We start from the raw sequence: 21881 nt of genomic DNA, 5'->3' as shown, positions 1-21881 counted from the left end.
TAACTTTTTTATTTTACATGTTTTGAATTTTATCCATGTTGTTACTATGTATCTGTATTTCAAACCCCTATATTTATTTTATGAATATATCACACTGCAGTTCCTTATTATTAGGAATATACACTGTACCATTTTAGTTTTGAACTATTATACATGAAGATGTTATAAACAAACTTGTGCAAATAGTTTTTGGACATAAATTTTCTTGAACATATAAATAAGAGTAAAATGAATATGTCACAGGGAAAGTATTTGCTTATTGTTATTAGAAACAATAAGTGTTTTCCAAAGTGCTATTTTATAGTCCCGCCAGAAATATAGAGAAATTTACCATGTTGTGTATCTATATGGTCATAGTTCTATTAGTCTTTTTAATTTTAGTCATTTAGCTGGGTGTGTAGTGTTATCTTAATGTTGTTTTAATTTGCATTTTAATAGATTATGTTACAAATCATTCATTTTTAGTAGAGTTACATTATAAAGGCAATAGACTTTTAAAGAAATTTTTAAAAATATCATTTTATTCCTATTTACATATTTTCTATTTTAGTAATCTTTCCTTCTTACCAACTTTGTTATCTCATAGAATGATTTCCCACTTAGTATGAATGTTCTTTAATAATTTTTCTGGTGACAAATTGTCTAAATATTAATTTCTCTAAAAAGGTTTTTATTTGCATTTCATGTTCAGAGGATGTTTGTGTATTCATTTCTAGTTGATGGGTTGATAGTTCATTTTTCTTCATTTCAACCCTTGACTTTCACCAGGTTTCCATTATTTATAATAAGAAGTCAACTGCTTTTATTCTTGTTATTCCCTCAGAAGTAAAGTTTTTTCTTTGGATGCATTTAAGACATTGAAAATAAGTTTTTGTTTTGTTTTGTTTTCAGCAATGTGAACTATGATGTGACTACAGAAGTCTTCTTTGTGCTCCAGGTTCTCTGAACTTGTAAGATCTTTGGTTTGTTATTTGGAAAACTTCAACCAGTCTCTCTTTGTGTATTACCTCCTGAACCATTCTCCCTCTTCCCCTTGTTCTAGCAGTTAAATAGATTACTTCATATTACCACTATTCCTGTTCCCTGGTTTTTATTTTTTTTTTAATTCTTTTTCTTCATTTTTTTTTTCATTCTTTCTTCTGGTTTATGTATGGGTAATTTTTTATCAACTATTATGATTGTTCCTTCTCCTATAACACATATAATGACACAATGAAAGGACATTTCTACCTAGTCTCACTGCACTTATGTTTTATATACATTTCTGTTATTCTCTGGTACATATGTAAAAGTTATGATGAGTAACTTCCAACGCATCTTAATTCTGCATCAACCACACAAACATTAACACATTAACCTTTTTGATGAATAGTTTCCTTTGTTCAAGTCCTTTCCCTTTAGCTTTAGTGACTTCTTATTGCCTACCAAATTATGTATCAATTCTTTAGCATTGTGTTGAAAATTCTTCACAATTTGTTCCCAACTTAGAATTTTCCAGGCCATCCTACATGCTACTACATCAACATGTTGTTATTGGGTGCCTACTAAATGCTAAGTACTGTGTTAGGCACTAAGGAGCAAATAATAAACAAAAAGTTGTAGTCTGCTGTGGTCTGAATGTTTGTGTCCTCTCAAAATTCATATGTTGAAATCCTAATGCCCAAGATGACGGTATTAGGACCTGGGGCTTTTTAAGAGATGATTATATCATGAGGCCAGAGGTTTTATAAATTCTGTTGATATTCCTACAAAAGGAACCCTAGAGAACTGTCCTGCCCATTCCAACCTGTCAGCATTCAGTGAGAAGTTTCCCTCTGTAAGGAACAGGTCCTCATCAGGTACAGAATCTATCAGTATCTTGATTTGGTACTTCCCAGCCTCCAGAATTGCGAGAAATAGGTGTTTGTTGTTTAAACCATCCAATTTATGATATTTTTGTTATAGCAGTCCAAATGGTTTAAGGCATGGTTTTTTCCTCAAAAGTGGCATAAACTGTGGTGGTTGAACCCTGCATTACTATAATGATCACAGTAAAAATATCATAAATTACAACTGTAATTTTTGCAGCAAAGCTTTATGGTACGATAAAATAATACATTAGAAGGTTCCGACCAGTTTGGTAGGGTTGGAAATTTTTCTCTCACAAAGTAGTGGTATATGATGAGAAATGAAAATGAGCATAAGGTGAATGAAATGAAGAGGGAGAAAGCATTCAGTGAAATAAATTCAAAGGAACATTTTCAAAATCTCTATGGCACAATGTAGGCTGAATCATGTAAGGAACTAAAACCAAAACAGTGTCACTTGAATGCAGAGAATGATGGGTTTCAATTCTCAGAGGAGGTTAGATAACATTAGCAGCCAAATATACAGTGACTTGTTAAGATTTGAGACTTCACTTCAAAGTCCATGAAATCACTGAAGATTTTTACATACAGAGGTGACATAATCTTATGTAGAAAAGAATCTCTATGGATTTTACAGAAAATAGATGTAAGAAAGATAATAAGGGATATGTGCGAAATGATGCACTTAGAAGGCTTTTGTAGCTCAGACTAGAGATGATGGTTTTGCATCAGAATAAATGTTATAGTTATGCGGTTGCTATGGTCAAAAAGAGAAATTAGTAGACTTGATAAGTACACAAATAAAATCAACAAATCCTGATAGTAGATTTGATATGTGTAATCAGTTATGTAAGATCAATAATGAGTATATTTAATTTGATGAAAGATGGAGTCTCATAGCAGAAATGAATATTAGAGGAAAATTCTATCTGGTTTCACTTAGCATGTTTTCAAGGTTCATCCACATTACAGTATGTTTCAAGTTTTCATTCTTTTTTAGGAACAAATAATATTCCATTTTATGTATACTCTGTTCTATTCACTCTATGATGGATACTTGGGTAGATTCCACCTTTTGGCTATTGTGAACAACACTACTATGAACAAATTTGTATTTGTTGGAGTCTTGACTTTCAACTATTTTGATTATATATCTAAAAGCATAATTGCTGGATTATATGGAGATTCTATTTTTTTTCAGCAACCACTATACTGTTTTGCATAGAAATTGAATTATTATACATTTTACATTTATTCTAGCAATGCACAAGGGTTCAACTTTTCCACATTCTTGCCAACTCTTGTTATTTTCTGTTCATTTACTTTTCTAAAACAACAAACCAAATGTTCTGGAATGGTATATCATTGTGGTTTTGATTTCATTTACCTTGTAATGCTAAGCATCTTTCCAGGTGCTTATTGACTGTTTATGTATATTTTTAAAGAGAAATGTCTATTTAAATTCCTTGTTCATTTTAAATCAGTTGTTTTTGTTGTTGTTGATTTGTAGGAATATTAACCCATTATGAGTTATACAAGTTACAAATATTTGTAAAGTCACTTTCAAGGATAAAAGATTCATTCTAGTTTAAGATTTCTACCAAAAAGATAAAATAAAAAAATCAAACCAAATAAAAACAAAATTACAAGGCAGTAGAAATAGAACATAATACCCAGGACATTCTAGGCACGTAGGTGTAAAACAAGATTTTTTTAAACTTATCAAACTGCATGCAAGTGTATAAGTTATATTAAAATCAGTATTAATTATAGAAGAAATCAGGTAATATTATTTCATAAAAGCATCATAATCTACAAACTAAGAAATAACTGAGGATAAATAGAAAAAAATGAGTTATAATCACAGAGTATATTTAGCTGTAAAACTGATATTAAAATAAATGTGGACATTAAAATGAAAGAAAAGGTAAAATTTATTAAAAAAAAATGACTGCCGGCTTAAAATGAAGTCATTCCTGCTAAAGTTCCACATTAACAAACTGAAATCTAAACTGTTCACTTGTCAGATTTGGTCTTCTTGGAAGTCAGGAAAGAGATAGTAGCAAAATTCCATGGTGCCAACATAATTTCTCTTGTACTTCTGTAGGGAAAGTAATCTTGAAACAACTAATCTGCTGTTTGTTCTTTGTTCTTGCTTTCCTCCAATGTTCTGCTTGTAAAACTTGCCCACTTTCTTTATCTCTCTGGATATCCTTTCTATTTTGTGGATGAGATATTGTCTGGTTTATGAATCTCTAAAACCAGCCAATCAGATCTCTGAAACTCCATTTGTTGAAATTTTGTTTTATGATAAGGTATATATCCTTTCAATGTTGAATGATATAACTCATAAAAACTTAATTAATGTGGAAAATCCAAAAGAAACATATTAGTTTAATGATGGCATATATTTGTAAGACTCAGTAGCTCAATGACAGAATATGAAGGTATCACATCATATTCAAAAAAATTTATGTTCAATGGTACAAAAACAGACATCTGGAAAGTTAATGCTTTTAGGGAATATTGCATATTGATTAACATTTCAATATTCATTGCATGCTTACTTAAGTAAAAGAAAGAAATTTGTTTAAAAATTAGAAATACAGAAACTAAAAGAGAAGAGAAAACAAAATAAATATTGAAAATAGATAAAATGGTAAAATGGTATTTGGCATCTAAGTGGATATAGTGGTAAAGAATAGTGACAAAGAGAAAATAATTTTGAAGCTTTTCTTGGAAAATTGAAGAAGGCATGGGATTTGCTTTTTTATTTAGGATAGATTAGCAGAAGAGGATTAACTGAAAGAAAAAGTGAATATTTCTGCTTGTTCATGCTGGTGTTGATTTCTGCTTGTTCATGCTGGTATTGATTTGGTTTGTTATATGATTTCTAGTTCCTAGTGACACAGAGCAAGAGAGCAATATTCAATTGAAAAGACAAATTCAGGAGGTAGAGATTGGTCAGAAGTAATGTAGCTGTGTCTCTGGAAAATAGAGAAGATTCCAAAAATTCCAAGACAATGGAGTACATAGTAGATGATAGAGTAGTTAATAGATGTTAGGAGGGTGATGGGCAGCTAATTCGGTGGAGTTGAGTTCTGATGCTTCCTTTTTTGAAAAGCCAGCAAGAGATTGGACCTATGAGGGGCTTAACTTTGTCCATTTAAGAAAAACTGTTACACTGTTTTATCTCTGCTAAAATAGAGTATATTTCAAAGAAGATACATCATAACACATCAAGAAATATTTTTAACCTATGAGAATGACATTAATCAATCTAATAACATGTTATGAAATAAATTTCAAATTAGAAACAGTTGAGGAATACAGATAAAAAGCCAGAGTTGCTATTAATATCAATTCAAAACAAAGTGTCTATGACATAATAATAAGCAGGAATATGTATACATTTAATTCTCAATATATAATAATACCTAGTTATTCAAGATAAGGAAAAAGGGGGTATTATCTACTTGCAGGGTTTTTATTAAATAAGCAAAGTACATGTAAATTTACTCATATATTTTTGGAGCTCTTATAAAGATAGATAAATTTAAAGACGACAAGTGGCTCTTTTACAGGGAGAAGATAAAAAGCATTTTGAAGAAAGAGGAGGAACTTACAAAAGGATAGAACCTACTGGCAAAACAATCAGTAGGTGTTCTCCATATATATTGATAAGAATAAAAGAGAAAATAGGCTTCTGTTATTGATAAAATAATTTAAAATGCATGTAAGTTCGAACTTCTATCTAAAAGAGTTTTGAAATACTGATTTGTTTAAAAACAATTGCACATTAGAGTTCCATTTTTGTTTTTAGCAATGCCCAAATTCTATATCATTTAATTCTGTAAGTTCACTGTCAAATTTGTAATATTAATGTTCAAACTTTCAATAACCCTGTTAAAAAGTTCTTATGCCCAGCATCCTAACAGCTTATTCATATCAATTTTAAAGAAGAATGCAAATAATGTTTAATTGCAACAGTAGATTTGGGTTAACTATAGAGAAAAATCTCCTGTTGGAGAGAAATATTAAGAATCAAAATGAAATTTTCTGAGGCCAGGCAGTACTGAACAGAAGACATGGAGACAAGGTACACTGAGATGATGATTGATAAGGAATTTCACTGCGGAGCCTGTGAACCAGGTATGCCCAGGGAATTTGGTTCCAAACACCAATCACCATTGGAGTGCTGGGCAAGTGAGAGAGAGGGACTTTGTGATCTGAGGGTCATGTGAGGAATCAAGTTTTGCAATCACCTCAAGTTTTTCAACTTAGGTCAAGGTCTAATGCTATAATTCTTGCTTTGTAAAAATTTCCCTGTTCTACTGACCTCGGTATTACATAAGTGCAAGGGGTTTTCTAACAACTTTATATGCACTTTGTTAATCATTACAAGGAACCCAATGAAGAAGGTATTTATTCAATTTGCATTTTCCAGCTGAATATATTAAGATTTTGGAGGTTAAATCTATACCCAAATTCCCATTGAACCTAAGCACGACATTCTTACTCCAGAGACTTTATTCTCAGTCATTATTCTATATGCTGATTCAATTGTATAACAAAAATGCAGCAGATTTTAATAATTATGGACTAAACTAGACTAATCTATTAGACTATGTTAATTTATTTACTGAGTTATTGATTTATTTAGGAAATTATGAATATTTAGAAAAATGTACTTTCTCATTAATTAGTTATTACATGTGGTTACTGATAAAAATGTCTAATTTCTTTTTTATGTTATGCTAATTTCAGATTTTTAAAAGCCTTATTAAAATGCATCCATTATTTGCTAGAGTTAAAAGATTAGTCGTTTCCCCTTATGCATAAGAAAATGGAATAATCCTCGTTTGCTACAATTTTTGAAGAAACTATGCTCTGGAGAAAAACAAATTTCAATCATATAACATTTGTCTTTCAATAACACATTTATGTCCTTTATTTGGCCTCCAGTAAAATATTATTATGTTAGATCACATTTTTTAGATATATACAAATTAGTCATATTGCACAATGTCTAGGAATTACTTTCCTAATGTTTCACAATTGCTAGAATTAATTGAAATCCTTTAGGGTATACAAGGCCGGAAGTGTGTCATCTTCATGGTATAGTAGGAAATAATTAGATCTGTAGTGAAGAGAAACTCCCAATTAAAACTTTATGGGAAAATGATTCTGAAATTAGCTTTAAGGAAATTGAATGGAAGCAGATCATAGGCAAAATGTAACACTCCTCTGTAGCATTAACAAATATATTTTCTATCTGTGTATGAAATCTGTATTATCACTCTCAGAGTCTGGATGTACTATATTAGAGAAAGTTAGGTCTACTTTAGATGAATGAAAAATACCATAGAAAACACATTTTTGTTGTAATGAGAAGTAATGTGTATAGTAGCGATATCGTACTTTAAATCATCAAGTTCATATATAAACCTCAACAGGAGAGATTATGAATAAATGTTAATATTGTGTTCAAATGAGACAGATAGAGCCTGATACAGATTGTTAGATTCTGGAAATTGTTTCCAAATCTCTCCTCTTCCACTTATTCAATTAATACACTATTTACTAAACCAGATGGAAAATATTACACAAGAACTTATGTTTCTAAGTTGGTTGATAAAATTTCAAAAATAATACTGTCTTGAATTCACACGAAATAGGATACATTTTGAAAAAGTCTGAGTTAAGAGTATCCATGTGGCACCTTAATTCTTGTTTCATTGCCTTCTCTTGAAAGTTATAGTACAACAACACATTTTTCTTTTACTTATTTCTAATATTTAAAATAGTTTAAATATAAAATATTAGTGTAACTCTTGATGGAAATGAAGCATTTTAGATTTAGGCTATATTTTCCAATCTTATAAATAAGAAAACTGAGATTCATAGTGGATTAAACAACTGGCCAAATTCACTCTGATTGCTGGTTAGTAACACCTTCGGAACTAAAATTGAGTGCAGTCCTCCTAATCCTAACTCTCTATTCTGTATATTAAACCAAAATGCTTCCACTGAGTAGCAGCTTGCTTGTATTCTTCTATATATGAACAGAAGTTCAGCACACAAAGAAGAGAAACACTTTTTAAAAGTTAAATTTGAGGACATTTATACTCATGCTGAGGTACGATTTTAAATGTTTTCCTGGGTCATTATTGACATTCAATTATCTTGTGGAAAGATTGTGGCCTCTAGGTTTTTTTTGCCATAAATATTCCAATTATAATTTACATAGTGCTTCTTGTGATTGGCAAGAAGGAGACTGCAGTTTTATTCACATGCAGAATTTCAGCCCTCAATGGGCAAGCTATTATGTATAAAAGGAAGCATTTTAAGCAAATTGATTTTCTGTGTAGAGCTTTAGTCCGAAAGGACTTCTTTGTGCAAAAATCAAGATCAATAGTTTCATGTAAAACTAAATTGAATCATGCCACTGCTTCAATTTTATAATAGTTTTTAATGTAAGATAAATAATAAACTTGCTTTGGAATCTTCCTTGTTGGTTGTCCTAATTTCAATGACAACTGGTGCGTATTTCATTACACCATTGCTGTTGACATAAGAACCATAGTGGAATTTACAGTGGAGGAGGCATATGTTATGCATGTCAACCAAAGGCAGATGTCTGACATGCCTTGTCATTTATTTAACCAAAACACTTAGTAAAACTCAATTCTATTATAATAATTAGACTCTGAATTTATGGATGTCATGTGAATGAATGAAAATGAAGAAAGTAATTCCTGTTACTTTGGAGGAGTTAGAGGACAATATTTGGGTACCATTATGTTAGTGAATTAAATTATGAGTAGTGATAATATTTGTAATGTAAGAGGTTTGATATCTTCAAAGAAAAAGAGCTGCTAGAGGAATGAGGTGATTATTCTAACAATTCAAGCTTAAAATCCACATTTGTTCCAATAACAGAAATCTTTGAGAAGGCGCCGGCTGATGCAAATAATTGTGTAAGTGGAAAAAAGAGAAGGAAGTAACATTTTTTGAGTACACTCTGTGTGCCAGGTCACACACATACGTAAATACTAAAACAAGTATTTATCAAACTCCTACCTCAGAGCCAGATATACAATTCTGGACAAGACCCATGTAGCTCATGCTATCAAAGAACTTACAGTAACCTTACAATGGGTATTGAAGTAATTCTGATTTATGATAAAGCTCAGAGAAGTGCAATAACTTGTTCAAAATCATATTGTTAGGAAGTTGCAAAGGTCAGCTCCAAACACAGGTTTGTCTTCAATATCCTGACATATTTTATGTAGTAGTATCATGAACAAATTCAGGTGAACAGTGAATATGTGCTGAAGAATACAATAACAAATAAAATAAGCTATATCTATTCATTTGGCAAATTCCTAGTACCTTGGATTTCTTTGGGTTAAAAAAAAAAAGCAGTTCATTTTTCAAATCTTGGCAGGTGCTTATGTCTGGGCATGAGTACATTTCATTACATTTCACTGTCACATATAAAGGCTTTTTTAAAACTGTAATTTGCACATATTTTTTAAAATTAATTTAATAAAATATTCACTGAAAACAAAGATTAATTACTCCAGGTTTGTCAGCCAACACAACCAAGTGATGACTGTGGCTTTCTTTTTGAAACAGTTGTTACTTCAACACAAATTATGATGCATTTTTGGAAGCAGATAATTCCTAAATTCATATTAACTGCTTCATAAATCATAGGCCCACTGAAAAATTAATGAAATAGCTCTAACATGTAGGTGTATATAAAAGCAGGCAAATCCAAGGCTAAAAGCTAATAGAACTCTCAAACCTTTTATTAGGTAACTCCATCACCAGTTGTATTAGGAAATAAATTTTTAGTAAGCAATTTCTGAAATAATGAGGATTGTCAGTCGTAAGTAGTTGTATAATTGTCTACTTTTTAAAAACTGGTTTGAAAATATTTAAGCATGTAAAGATAACCTAAAACATGTATTATTTTTTAATTATAGAAACCTGCATAACGCTCCCTTTTTAAACTAGCATGAAAAAATTTTTAAGCATGTAGATTATGTGCAACACACATAGGAAGTGAGTGTTTTAATGATATTTAAGAAATCCTTATCATTTAAACCACAACAAGAAAGACTAATTTCTTTACAGCAGCAGTTGCTGTGGATCAACATACTTATACAAGTATTTCTGGAACCACTGCTATGAACCAGGCATTATTCCTGGTGTTTGGGACACACTGTTGAATGGCAAGAGAAAAATCCCAGCATCCATGGTGCTTTCATATTACTCTTCTTCCCAGGTTTCTGCAAAGTTATTTTCCTGATTCCCTTTCATTACTGCCATTCCTACATACACTCCTTAAAAGCTGATGTTCTCTGAGGCTTTACCAACCTAATTCTATATATTATCTACATAAAAAGCATCATTCTTGTCTTCAACTTTCTTCTGTATGTTGCTTTGAAATCTGTATCTTCTTATCTTTGGTTTCTCATTCAAATTTCATTTCCATGTGTCCATGTGCTTACTCAGATCCATGTGGAAATCCCTGTCACTTCACACAAAATGTGTCCTGAATTAAAGCACTATGAACCTCCCCTCTGCTTCCAAGGAAGCCTTAGTTTCCGTAGTGCCTCTGTGTTTGCCCATCAACATAACCACTGATCAAGAAGCTGTCCGATGTTAAATGTCTATATGTAAGTGATTAATAGCTCATATTACTAGACCCAGACAGCTGGTGTTTTGTTCAACTTAGCCAATAATTAGCTTAGTAATTTTGGCAACTGATTTAACCTATTGGAGCCATAACTTACCTATCTCTTTCATGAGGATTTGGGTTGATAGATTAACAGAGATGATATGATTCAAGGGATTCGTACATAATGTGATCTAAATAAAAATTTACTTTTGGTATTAGTTTTGCTTTTATTTTTAGAGCTGCCACTACTTAGTCACTTCAAAGTGTGTTTGGCAAAGTTCAGAATGTGACAAAGCCTTGGGGCCTTCTCTAATTTTGAGTGGGTGGGAGCACGAAGGCTTCTCATTACCCTTTAAGGTAACTTCAGCTAGAATGTCTCTAATTTCACTTCTTTAGGAGTTGGGTTTCGAATTCCGATTGAAATGAATTCCAGTGCTCAACACAATTTTACTAACAAATAATGTATTTTTAAGGGACACTCCTTTATTTTTCTATTCAAATCGACTTCTTCAAATACTGAAGTACAAACTTTTTACTCGGCACTGAATTTTTGGTTAGTTCCATCCCTTAAGTGTCTGCAATTGGCTCAGAATTTCTTTCTTCCAGGATGAATTCTCCTGAGACAGTTCTGTGAAAGGTAAACACGCTGTGGAATAGAAGGAGGGATGACATTGCTGGCTCTCCCTGATACTGCTCCAGTTAGAGCAAGTTAGAGCTGTGCCATTAATTAAAAGGAGGCTTTTTTTGTCGTTAATATATCACACCCATTTGCAAAGCAACTAGATTCCAACTACAACTAAACACACACACACACACACACACACACACACACACACACACAAATCTGCTTGTGTGAAGAACTAGCCAAGAATAATGATAAGCTTTTTGACATATCGGTTTCTAATGAACGTGCTATTTATTTTTAAAACTGGTGGTGTGTCTATTAAATTAAAACCCCAACTTTGTTTCTAGCAGCCCCATAATACCTCTGTGTGCCAAAACATTGATATAAAAGTCAAAACTTACATGCTGTATTCAGCATGAATTCATAGATAGGTTTAATCATTAAAATGAGTTTTAGCTATAAGTGGTGTGTGCTAAGATGTAGCACAGATTTTGGCCAAGGAATGGACATATCAAAATCAAACTCACAAAATCTGAACTTGTATTTTGAACTCACACGAGTTTCCAGCCAGCGAATTCAGTCAAGTTGGTGCTACTTAGTCATGACTGGTTTTTACTGAAAGAGTGCCCCACTCTCTTTTTTCCCCCAAGGCACCCAGGTAGAATGTCTAGGTGTGATCCTAGACATGACTTGATGGGGTGTGGATGGAAATAATACAATGACTTTCTCGATCCTGGGAAACTTGGCATCCTCTGGACTCTGCAGAAATATACATCATGATGTCAGGCTTTGATCATGGGTGTCATTTCCTACACCATCAATTCCTTCCATCCTGGTCCATCCTGGTCCAAGCTTTTGTGGCTCATTCCCCACACACTGACAATATCCAGGAGTCATCACAAAGAGACTTTGTTTTGTCTGGTATCCTTCTCTCAGTCCATTCTTTCCCCTTCTGGGCCTTTAGAAGGCCTGTAAAACATTCCAAAAAATTAGAGACATTTGTTTGGGGTTATGGACTAGCTCAGAGGCACATTCCTTCTCATTTTCTACTCTGTGCTGACTGCTGGTACAGGGAACTTTCTTCTTCCTGTTTTACTCCCTGGCTTTCTGTTGTCCCTCTCGTTCCTTCTAATGTCCAAGGAATCGAATCTATTGCTCTCAGGGATCATGATCATCATTGTTCCATGCAGAGAATTTTCTGTCATAGAACTGATTTTTCTCTGCCTTTTAAACCAGAACTTGATCGGGGGACTAGGAGTGGGGGTAAGCGCTTCTCATAACATATGCTTGACAACACCACCGGAATTCTCTTGGTTAGTCTTCCTAAATTGTATTTTGTTATTTGTATTTTCTTTTAGAAATCATTTAGTTAAAAATCCTGACATGAGTTATTTTAATCAAAACAGAAAATTTATGGTTCCATCTCCAAGGAAAGGTTAAATGACTGAACCCCATGTTAACACAAATATTTAGGGGATCAAACCAGTGGCCTTTCTCTAGTCACTTCTTCTTTTTGCCTGTCAGCTTGTTTTCTGTTGTTGTTGTTGTTGTTGTTATAGACCAGCTTTCTCCATACAGTGAAAATTGCAGTTGTTGGTAGGTTCTGTGTGTGACGCCATACAATTTTTAACACCTAAGAAAGATTACCTCTGTCACTCAAATTCATTTTGAAAAATCTTATGGAAGTTCCTTGATGTTCTTGGCTTGGATCGGTACCCATTTCTGAGTCATTCAGCTATGGTCAGATTAGGGGTAAGGTCATTTATGAGCATGTTACCCTTGAGGAGGTCATGTAGAGATGTTCAAGGGAAGACTGGAACTGGTTACCTGGTACTGTCAGATGCTCATGAGGAGGCAGCACGGCAAGGAATACATCACCTACCCCATTTTGCCAGAGAAGCACTTGGCCATGGCTCCTGGAGTGATGGTTCTGCTGTTGCTTTTCTCTGTCCTGGTCTCTTCCTATTCCATCTAGCACAATTTTGGAGTTCTTTGGAGAAATCTTCCTGGAATCCCTCCTAACATGTAAGTGCCTAAGTAAGCCAAAATACAGCCTAAATTATGAAAAATAGCTTATGTTTCTCTTGACCTCGACACTGTATAAACTATTGTCGAAGAGATCCACAAAAGCAGTTTACATCCCGGGGCAACATTAGCAGAGTTAACACAATGATTTTGTGTTATGGTTTGGATATGAGGTTTCCCCCCAAATCTCCTGTGTTAATTCAGAAATAGAGGTAAAATGGTTAGATTATGAGCTGAAACCTCATTAGTCTGTGCCACTTTGAACGGACTGAGTGGGTGATAACTGTGGGCAGGTGGGGCATGGCTGGAGGGTATGGGTCACTGGGAGCCTTGGAAGAGTGCATTTTTTCTGTGGCTCATTTCCCCCTTTGGGCTTCCTGGCAGCCATGAATGGAGCAGTGTTTCTGTGCTATACCCTTCCTCCATCATGATATTCTTCCTCTCCATGGACCCAGAGCAATGGACTCAGCGCACCATGGATTAAACCTCTGAGGCCATGATCCAACATAAATTTTATTCCTCTCAATTTTCTTTTTTAAATTTAATATTATTTTTTAGTTGTACATGACAATAGAATGTATTTTGACATATGTACATGAAGTATAGCTTCCCTTTCTTGTGGCTGTACATGATGTGGAGTTACACTGATTGTGTATTCATATATGAACATATCTCAATTGTTCTTATTGGGTATTTTGATCATAGCACAAAAAGCTAACATATTTTGCATGTCGGAAATAATTTTCTTTCAATTATCAGAGGAGTCTCTGTTTTTCTAAACAACAGAGATGCATTCTAATGCTGATATGAATTAAATGTACTAATCATTAAGACAGATTGGGGAGAAAAGGTGGCCAGCAGGTAAGGTAAGCATTGGCCATCAATCACTAAACAGGTTCAATTTCTGCCTATAGTTAGTAGCACAGGTATCTGAAAGAATTGTAGGTTCTTCTGTATGTCTTATTTTATTTTATTTTTTTTGCTCAGTCTCTCTTTTTATGTGACTCAAAAGAACCTCCTGTGGCCAATTGTGGGTTGAAGATAATTAGCCTTTAATTATCACCAGTTACATTTTCACCTGTTCCACTTGCAAATCCCCAGAACTTCTAGTTTTCCAATTAGCATATTCATCCTCCAACAAGCAAGTGTGGGGAAACAGCCTTTCCCTTTGGGAACTAACCCCTTCCCCACTAACCTTTCAAGTTATTCTTTAGCTAGTGTAAGAACACCCTTGAGAAGATCAACATATTTTTATTTGCTTTATACATCTACAGGATCTCAGATCAAATGTGTGCTCTCGCTGCAGCAGCTGAATCCAAGTGGACACTGGGAATACACCATCTCTGGGGAGATCAGAATAATGACTATTACTCAGGAGAAGAACAGGCGAATTAAAATTCACTTAAATAGGCAAAACCTTATTTGCAGTCTGAAGAAGAGATTTCTGTTTTCTTTTTCAGTTGCATATGAATAAAAGTCAAATGTAAAACATTGGAGAGGGAAAAGAATTCTGACATGGAGTATATTTTTATCTTCTGTCGGGGGACCGAATCTTTATCCATTTGTGCGGAGAGAGAAAAGACCTTAGGCTCACACAAAGCAAGGTGACTATTTGTGGTGTAATCATGGAAGAAGTGAAATAAATAAATAAATATACAAATGAGTGAAAAACTCCATAGAGTTAAGAATTCATTATCAACAAGCTGGCAAATTTAAAATAAAACATTCACTAATCCCCCCAAAGTATATTGCAAAGGAAAAAAAGGGTAATTTACTTCACAGATCTTTTGAGGTTTTATATCTTTGAATCACATGGTATCATATATACCTGGTAGTAAAACTATAGAGAAGCCTTTGGAAAGACTGTTCTGGGAATACATTCTCATTAGCATGCAAATCATTTATCAGGATGCAAATAATTTAACGATAATAAGGCCAGGGTCCCCAGAGTAAATAATTTCCATTTTCATTACCATATATGATACAAATACCCATAATATTTTCCCTGAAAATTACAGCACTTACTTAGTATTCTTTGATCTGCCTACAAATTTTGTCTTGTTAATTCTTGCTTTAAACTGAGGAAGTGGAGGGATGTATTTCGTCAACTCACAAGTAGAGATAAGGAAAGCAAAGGGTCAGTCTGATCACAGGATACGTTTAAAAACCATGTGCGCGTTCAGAGTTTCTGACTTACTGATTAGGTTTGGTGTTTAATAACTTTTTTTCTGTGCTTGTGAATTTTAATCAAGTTGTCACACTGCGTTCTAATGATATAATATTAAAAATATAATCAATGTGTTCTTTGACCATACATCAAATAATACATTTTAAATTTTAAAACTATAAATAAATAAATAAAAATCTCACATCTTACACTTTGCAAACCATAGAGAGGAGTATCTGGAGAGATTTTGGTATGTAAAGAGTTATGTGATATTTCTTGTGAAATGGATTTTCAAGTTGCACAAAACAAATTCAGCAACATATGTTAATCCTTTCATTTGCATTCCTAAGTGAAAGGGGAGAAATAACATTAAAGAAGGAAAGAATGGAGAGAACTAAAAGACAAAAGATCGAATGATGCTGATTTTAGCCTACTTGAATTACTTGGTATACACATTTAGCCTATTAACTTTAGGTGAGAGAGTAATTCACCTGAGGAAATGAGGAAGTGAAGGTAATCAGTTAATATAGAATTATTATTATTTACATTTGAAAATGTTGTAATAGAGATGACTGTGTTTTGCAGGCCTGAGAGCCTTTCTGTTTTCTACAGTGCTTCCTGCATAGTCTGTGTTCTTCTTTCCTGGTAAGAGCAGGCTTGAGGAACCTCTATACTGTTATCTATTGTGGCTGTACCATTCACCTTCCCAACACTGTGGAAGAGATCCTTTCCATTCTTACCAACATTTGTTATTATTTTTTGTCTTTGTTTTGATAATAGCCATTCTATTGGGGTTGAGATAATATTTCACTGTAGGTTTGATTCACACTTCCCTGATGGCTAATGTTATTGAGCATTTTTTCATATATTTATTGATTATTTGTATTTCTTCTTCCGGTAAGTGTCTTTTCAGTTTATTCCCCTATTGTGTTTCATGAGATTTTTGTTGTTGCTTCTGGTTTTTTGAGTTATATATATATATATATATATATATATATATGAATGATATTAATCCTTTGTCAGATGAACAGTTGGCAAAATTTTCTGACAATCCCACTTTTGGGTATTTATGAAAAAGAATACCAAAGAGATGCCTATATGCCCATATTTATTATGACCCTTGTTCATAATAGCTAAGATGTGGAATCAACTTAGGTACCCATCAAAAGTTGAGTGGATAGGGAAAATGTAGAATTATACACTGGACTATTATTAAGCCAAGAAGAAGAATAGAATTATGTCATTTGCAGAAAAGTAAAACTGGAAGACATTATGTAAAGTGAAATAAACCAGACTCAGAAATATAAATACTGCATGTTCTCTCTGATGTGGAAGCTCAAAAGGTCCACCTGAGTATAGTATAGTAATTGCTAGAGGCTGAGAAGGATGTTTAGTGGGTAATGGATAGAGGGAAATTGGATTTGATCAGCACATTCTGTATGCATGTGTGAAAAGATCAGATGAATCCAATTAATGTGTATAAATCAATGCATGTTAATCAAATATAAATAATAATTGCTAAAAAAACATGTCCAGAGCTTATAGTAACCCTTCATGATTGGTTATTACATAGCTTACCTAATATTTTTTCATAATTAGAACCAATCTTTTGCTCATTGCTACATATCCCATTCATTGGATTTTCTGAAGGTGTTGCTTCCCAGAAGACAATTGCTTTGTTGGCTGCCATGATAATTTTAACTAGTTTTGAAGCAGTGGGTCCCAAGCTTTTTGGAGGAATGGTCTAATTTATCTCCTATTACATTAGGAAGTGCTTGAATTTCTTCAAGCAAACAGAGACCTGCAAGTCGAGATTATTTTTCTCCATATCTCAAGCCTCCAAAGAAAATTGACCTTTGATTTACATTAAGCACCCAGTCATTTTGAGCTCTTTTGGGTGAAATAGATTGTAATTTCCTGGAGTCATTATATTTGTGGCTTGTGAGTAACTGGGGCATCTTATCCAGTTGAAATCAGGGAAAAATTTAGCTTGCCACAAACAAATTTCTATTGTTGGAAAAGACTACTCTTCTGGGAAAGAAGTTGGTCTTCATTAAGAAGGGAAAAAACAAGTCAGAGGAAACACCATTCACACTGACAGGAGAGTGGATAGGACCCCCCAAAATTGAACTATACTAGGGCATATGCTTAAATTTACTTGTGAGGAATATAAGCAGGGTAAGTGGGAATTAAAGCACCATAATATTCTTTCTCTAATAAAAGAATAATCAAGAAGGGAAATTAAAGGACAGGAAAGACAGGATATAAGAGACTCATTATGGAATGACAAATCTAACCATGAGTTAGTAAAATCCTGCTCATGGAAGGCAAGTAATGTTTTGCATATTTGTACATTTCTGCCACATTTACCTGTGGCAGGGAAATAGAGACACTCATGAATACAGCATTATGATGAAATTCTTAGTGGCAAGCTAGCAGAGGGTGATAGTATAGTTGTAGTATTGTACTTTGATTTGCCACATGTAACTTCTGATTCCAGAATTAGCTTTTACTTTTGCATTGTTGTGCTCCTTTATGTGTGCCTGGTGTATAGTGAAGTACACTGAATACTGTGCTCTTAGATTGATGCTATATATATATTGTTCATGATACAGAAGAACAAGGAATTGTCTATTTCCCACTCCCTGAGATGAAAAGTGTTTTACAGGTAGATACTCTTGAAAGCATGTTCAAAATTGATGAAAACTAGTATATCTACAATTTATTGCTCATCTGTAACATGTCAGCTGGTGATGTTTATTATTTAAATTTATTATCTCTTTTTTTCATCATTATATTTCTGAAAGTTAGGGCTGCTATTCCCAAATGGTGACCCAAAGCAATCCAAGCCAGAGCGATATCATTGTAAATTGTGCAACTAGCATCTGACCCCATAACTGACATCTCAATATTGTTCGTCATTTTGACAAGACGAACATCGTATCTTTCAAACATATCTTTGTGACATTGAATTTTCAATAGTTACTATCATAAAAATAATAAAGCACATAAAAACCCATGTGGAACTGGAAATGATGGTGGTGGTGCCCAGTTTGATTCTAAAATTTGGGAAGTGGTGCTCTTCTTAGTAGACACTAAGTTGTGACAATACAAAAATGTGCTACATTTTAGGACCTCACAAGTTAGTAAGTAGAACATATTAACTGTTTCTTTTGGCTTAGAGGTGCTATGAAAAAGTTACTAAGACACTAAATTGCTTGGAATTGAGAACATTTGTTAGTATGCCTGTTAGGAATGCTTTGGCTATAAGTAAAAATAACTGAATTATAGCAATTAAACAAGGAATACTTGTTTTTCTTCCCTCACATAACTTCAAATCCTGAGATAAGCAGGTCAGTGCTATTTCAGCAGTCAGCAAGACAGGTGCTGTCTCTTTCTTTCTGCTTTGCCCAGATCCTTGGCATGCTAGCTCATGATTACAGGTCAATCTATGGCTGCTTCTGCTCCAGGTATTACCTCCATGTTGAAGGCAATATTAAAGGGGAGTAGGGAAGGCCAGTGACATCTGTATCAACTAATATGGGAAACAAAATATTTCCTGTGACCTGCCAGATTTCGATTTATATCTTATTCTCTAAAACTGTTTGCATAGACATTCCTTGCTGCAAGGGAGATGGAACGTTTATCATTTTTTTAGCATCATTTAGAAAAGAAAGAGGATTGGGGAGAGGGCATATTTGGTTAGAAATAATGTCTGCCTCAGTTAAGCATTGTCATTTCCACAGTTATTATGACTTATTCTTAGAAAGGGTTAATCTGAATGGGCTTAGCTGGGATTAAGCTCAAATTTCTCTGCTTCCTAAGTGCATGCTTTTCCAATTATGGCTAAGTACCACATTTACCTTTTTTTTTTCTTTTTAATCTCCCTTTCACATTGGCCTTTTCTGCTGAAAATGTATGACATTTTCTGGGGACACTAAAGAGGTCCATGAAACTGAAGAAAGGGCTATGTTGAAAACCACACTGAAGAATGTTGTTTATTTGTTTGTTTTTCTTTTCTTTAGAGAGGAATGAGAAGAGATGTTGCTTCCTGACGTGAGAACTGGTGTGACAGAATCAGTGTACAAGCAAAGTCAGATTGGCAAGAACGTGACTGCTCTCATAAATGAGTGAACATCATTATTTTCAGTCTGGATTCCTCAAACACTTCGTTATTCTTCTGGCAGAAATGTGAGATTAATAAAAGAATTTTCAATTCCTTTTCTCTGTCATTAGGATACAAAAAACATTTCTTGAAATGTCTTCCATAAAATAAAATCATAATAAAATATGTTTCAGGGGTTGAGGCTTTTGTTTAAAAAAAAAAATAGATACCTCTACCCTGGGTGCTCCCAGACAAATATTTGATGTAGAAATGGCATATGGTTTTCTTTAGACTCTTCCAATAAGTACCTCATGCCTACTATTTGCTAGAAGTGAGGGAAAAGAGAAACAGTTGAGACCTGTTAAAAACAAAAACATTTTTTGTTACCAACTTTTGAGCAATGTTTCATTCCAAATATAGTGACATTAGACTCGCATCAAGCGTAGGATGTGGAATTGCACTTGTTCAAGTATTTCATTTGGCAGCAACACAGAAGTGAGTATAATTTTCCAAGAAATGCTTCACTCTGTCTTCCTTAGTAAATGGAGAATTCATTATCAATAAGAAGTTGTGCAGGAGATCTATCCATTTTCTTACTGTTAGGAGTCTGCCTCAAGTTTTATTACATATCCTTCTTTCTCCAGGTTTAAATTCAGTCATGAAAATTGGATAAACTATAAAAATTGGAAAAACAGAGATGTGTTTGCCTTGTGCTTCTATAACTTGAAATGTCCTGTACTTTTTCAATGCAGAAAAAAAGTGTCTTGTGCTTAGAATTCTCTCTGCTTTAAGGAAACACATTCGACAGACAAGTGATAATATGACTATATAAAAGTTTCCTTATGGAGGGGAAAGATCCATTACTGCTAGCCATGGTGCTTGATCACTAAATTATTTTTTATTAAATTTTTCCTATGACTTTAGTTTGTAGTATAAGATAATTGGTTGATTGATTCTTCCTGAAGAATTTATGTAAAGATGTATTTCATTTACCCAAGATACATTAATTAAAGACAATGATATTTATAAACGGAAAGCATAAATGATTATATATAGCCATACAAATTTTGGAAAATGCAGATCTATTGTCTTCAAATTTATAGTTGCTGGCTTTTTTTTTTTTTTGTTACAGTATCACATAGTCCAGCAGCACCTTTTTGTGCACACCAGAGCACTATCCATAAGGCTTCCAAGATTTATTTTGTAAGAGGCACAGACCAACATTGCTTATATTCAAAGCTGGCCATTTGGATAGTGGCACGAGAAAATGCACAGGCTCACATATTTTGAGAATTAAAGGTAAGGATTGAAATAAATATTGCTAATAATATTAAATTGTTTTAAATTTAATTAGCTTTTTCAGAAATATTATTAGGTATGAATGATCCTCCAAATTGTTCAAAATGTTAAAATTCAATTAAGATTTTTTTGCATGCCTTTTTTGAGTCAATAATGTGCTATTTGCTGAATAAACCAGGTTGAATAAAGTAGGCATACCTCAACCTGTTATGAACTAGTAAAAATGAAAAGAATGGAATTTGAAAAATATTATGGCAAGGGAAGGTGTAGAAAAGTTTGGGAGTGCTCAAAAGAGATAGTAGCACAGTCTAGAAGGATTTGTGCAGGTGAAAACATCTTTTATGAGAAAAGCATAAATGTGATACAGGAGTTACCCAATTGAAATATGTGTATGTGTGTAGGGTAGGGGATGTGGGAGAAAAGAGGGTATGTGTCATGAACACAGCTGAGACTGACAAGATTGGACAATTGATTAGATGGGTTAGAGATAGTGGCAACCTGGTGTATGATGATAACTAGAAAAATATTCCTATGGATCAGAAGTGAAAGGCAAGAAGGATCCATTATGAAAACTTGGTTGATGGGTCCAGTAACTGAGCAGGACCAATCAGTGGAAAAGACAACAAAGGAAGAACAGATTGGAGAATGAAATGGTACGTTCAATTTGGGGTTTGTCAATTTTTAGAAGTCTGGAAGACATTTACGTAGAAGGATGCTAGCAGAAGCTCAGAAGAGATATTTAGGATGGGTAGATATATTTGGAAATCACCAACATTTAGACCAGGTGATATGTGATATGTGATATGTTATGGTTTAGATGTGGAATCCCCCAAAAGCTCACATGTGAAACAATGCAAGAAAATTTGGAGGAGAATGATTGAGCAACCACCTTCATCTAATCAGTGAACTAATCCCTGATGGGATTAAATGAGTAGTAACTGGAAGCAGGTGGGGTGTGGCTGGAGGGTGTTGGTTTATTGGGGGCATGGCTAGGGGGTATATATTTTATATCTGGAAAGTGGAGTGTCTCTCCCTCTTTCCCTCTCTCCCTCTCTCCCCTCTCCCTCTCTCCCTCCCTCCCTCTCCTTCTCTCTCCCTCTCTCTGCCTCTCTCCCCCTCCC

This window comes from Marmota marmota, unplaced genomic scaffold (assembly GCF_001458135.2).
Source record: "Marmota marmota marmota unplaced genomic scaffold, marMar, whole genome shotgun sequence".
Lineage (NCBI taxonomy): Eukaryota > Metazoa > Chordata > Mammalia > Rodentia > Sciuridae > Marmota > Marmota marmota.
Note: the sequence above shows the minus strand (reverse complement) of the source record.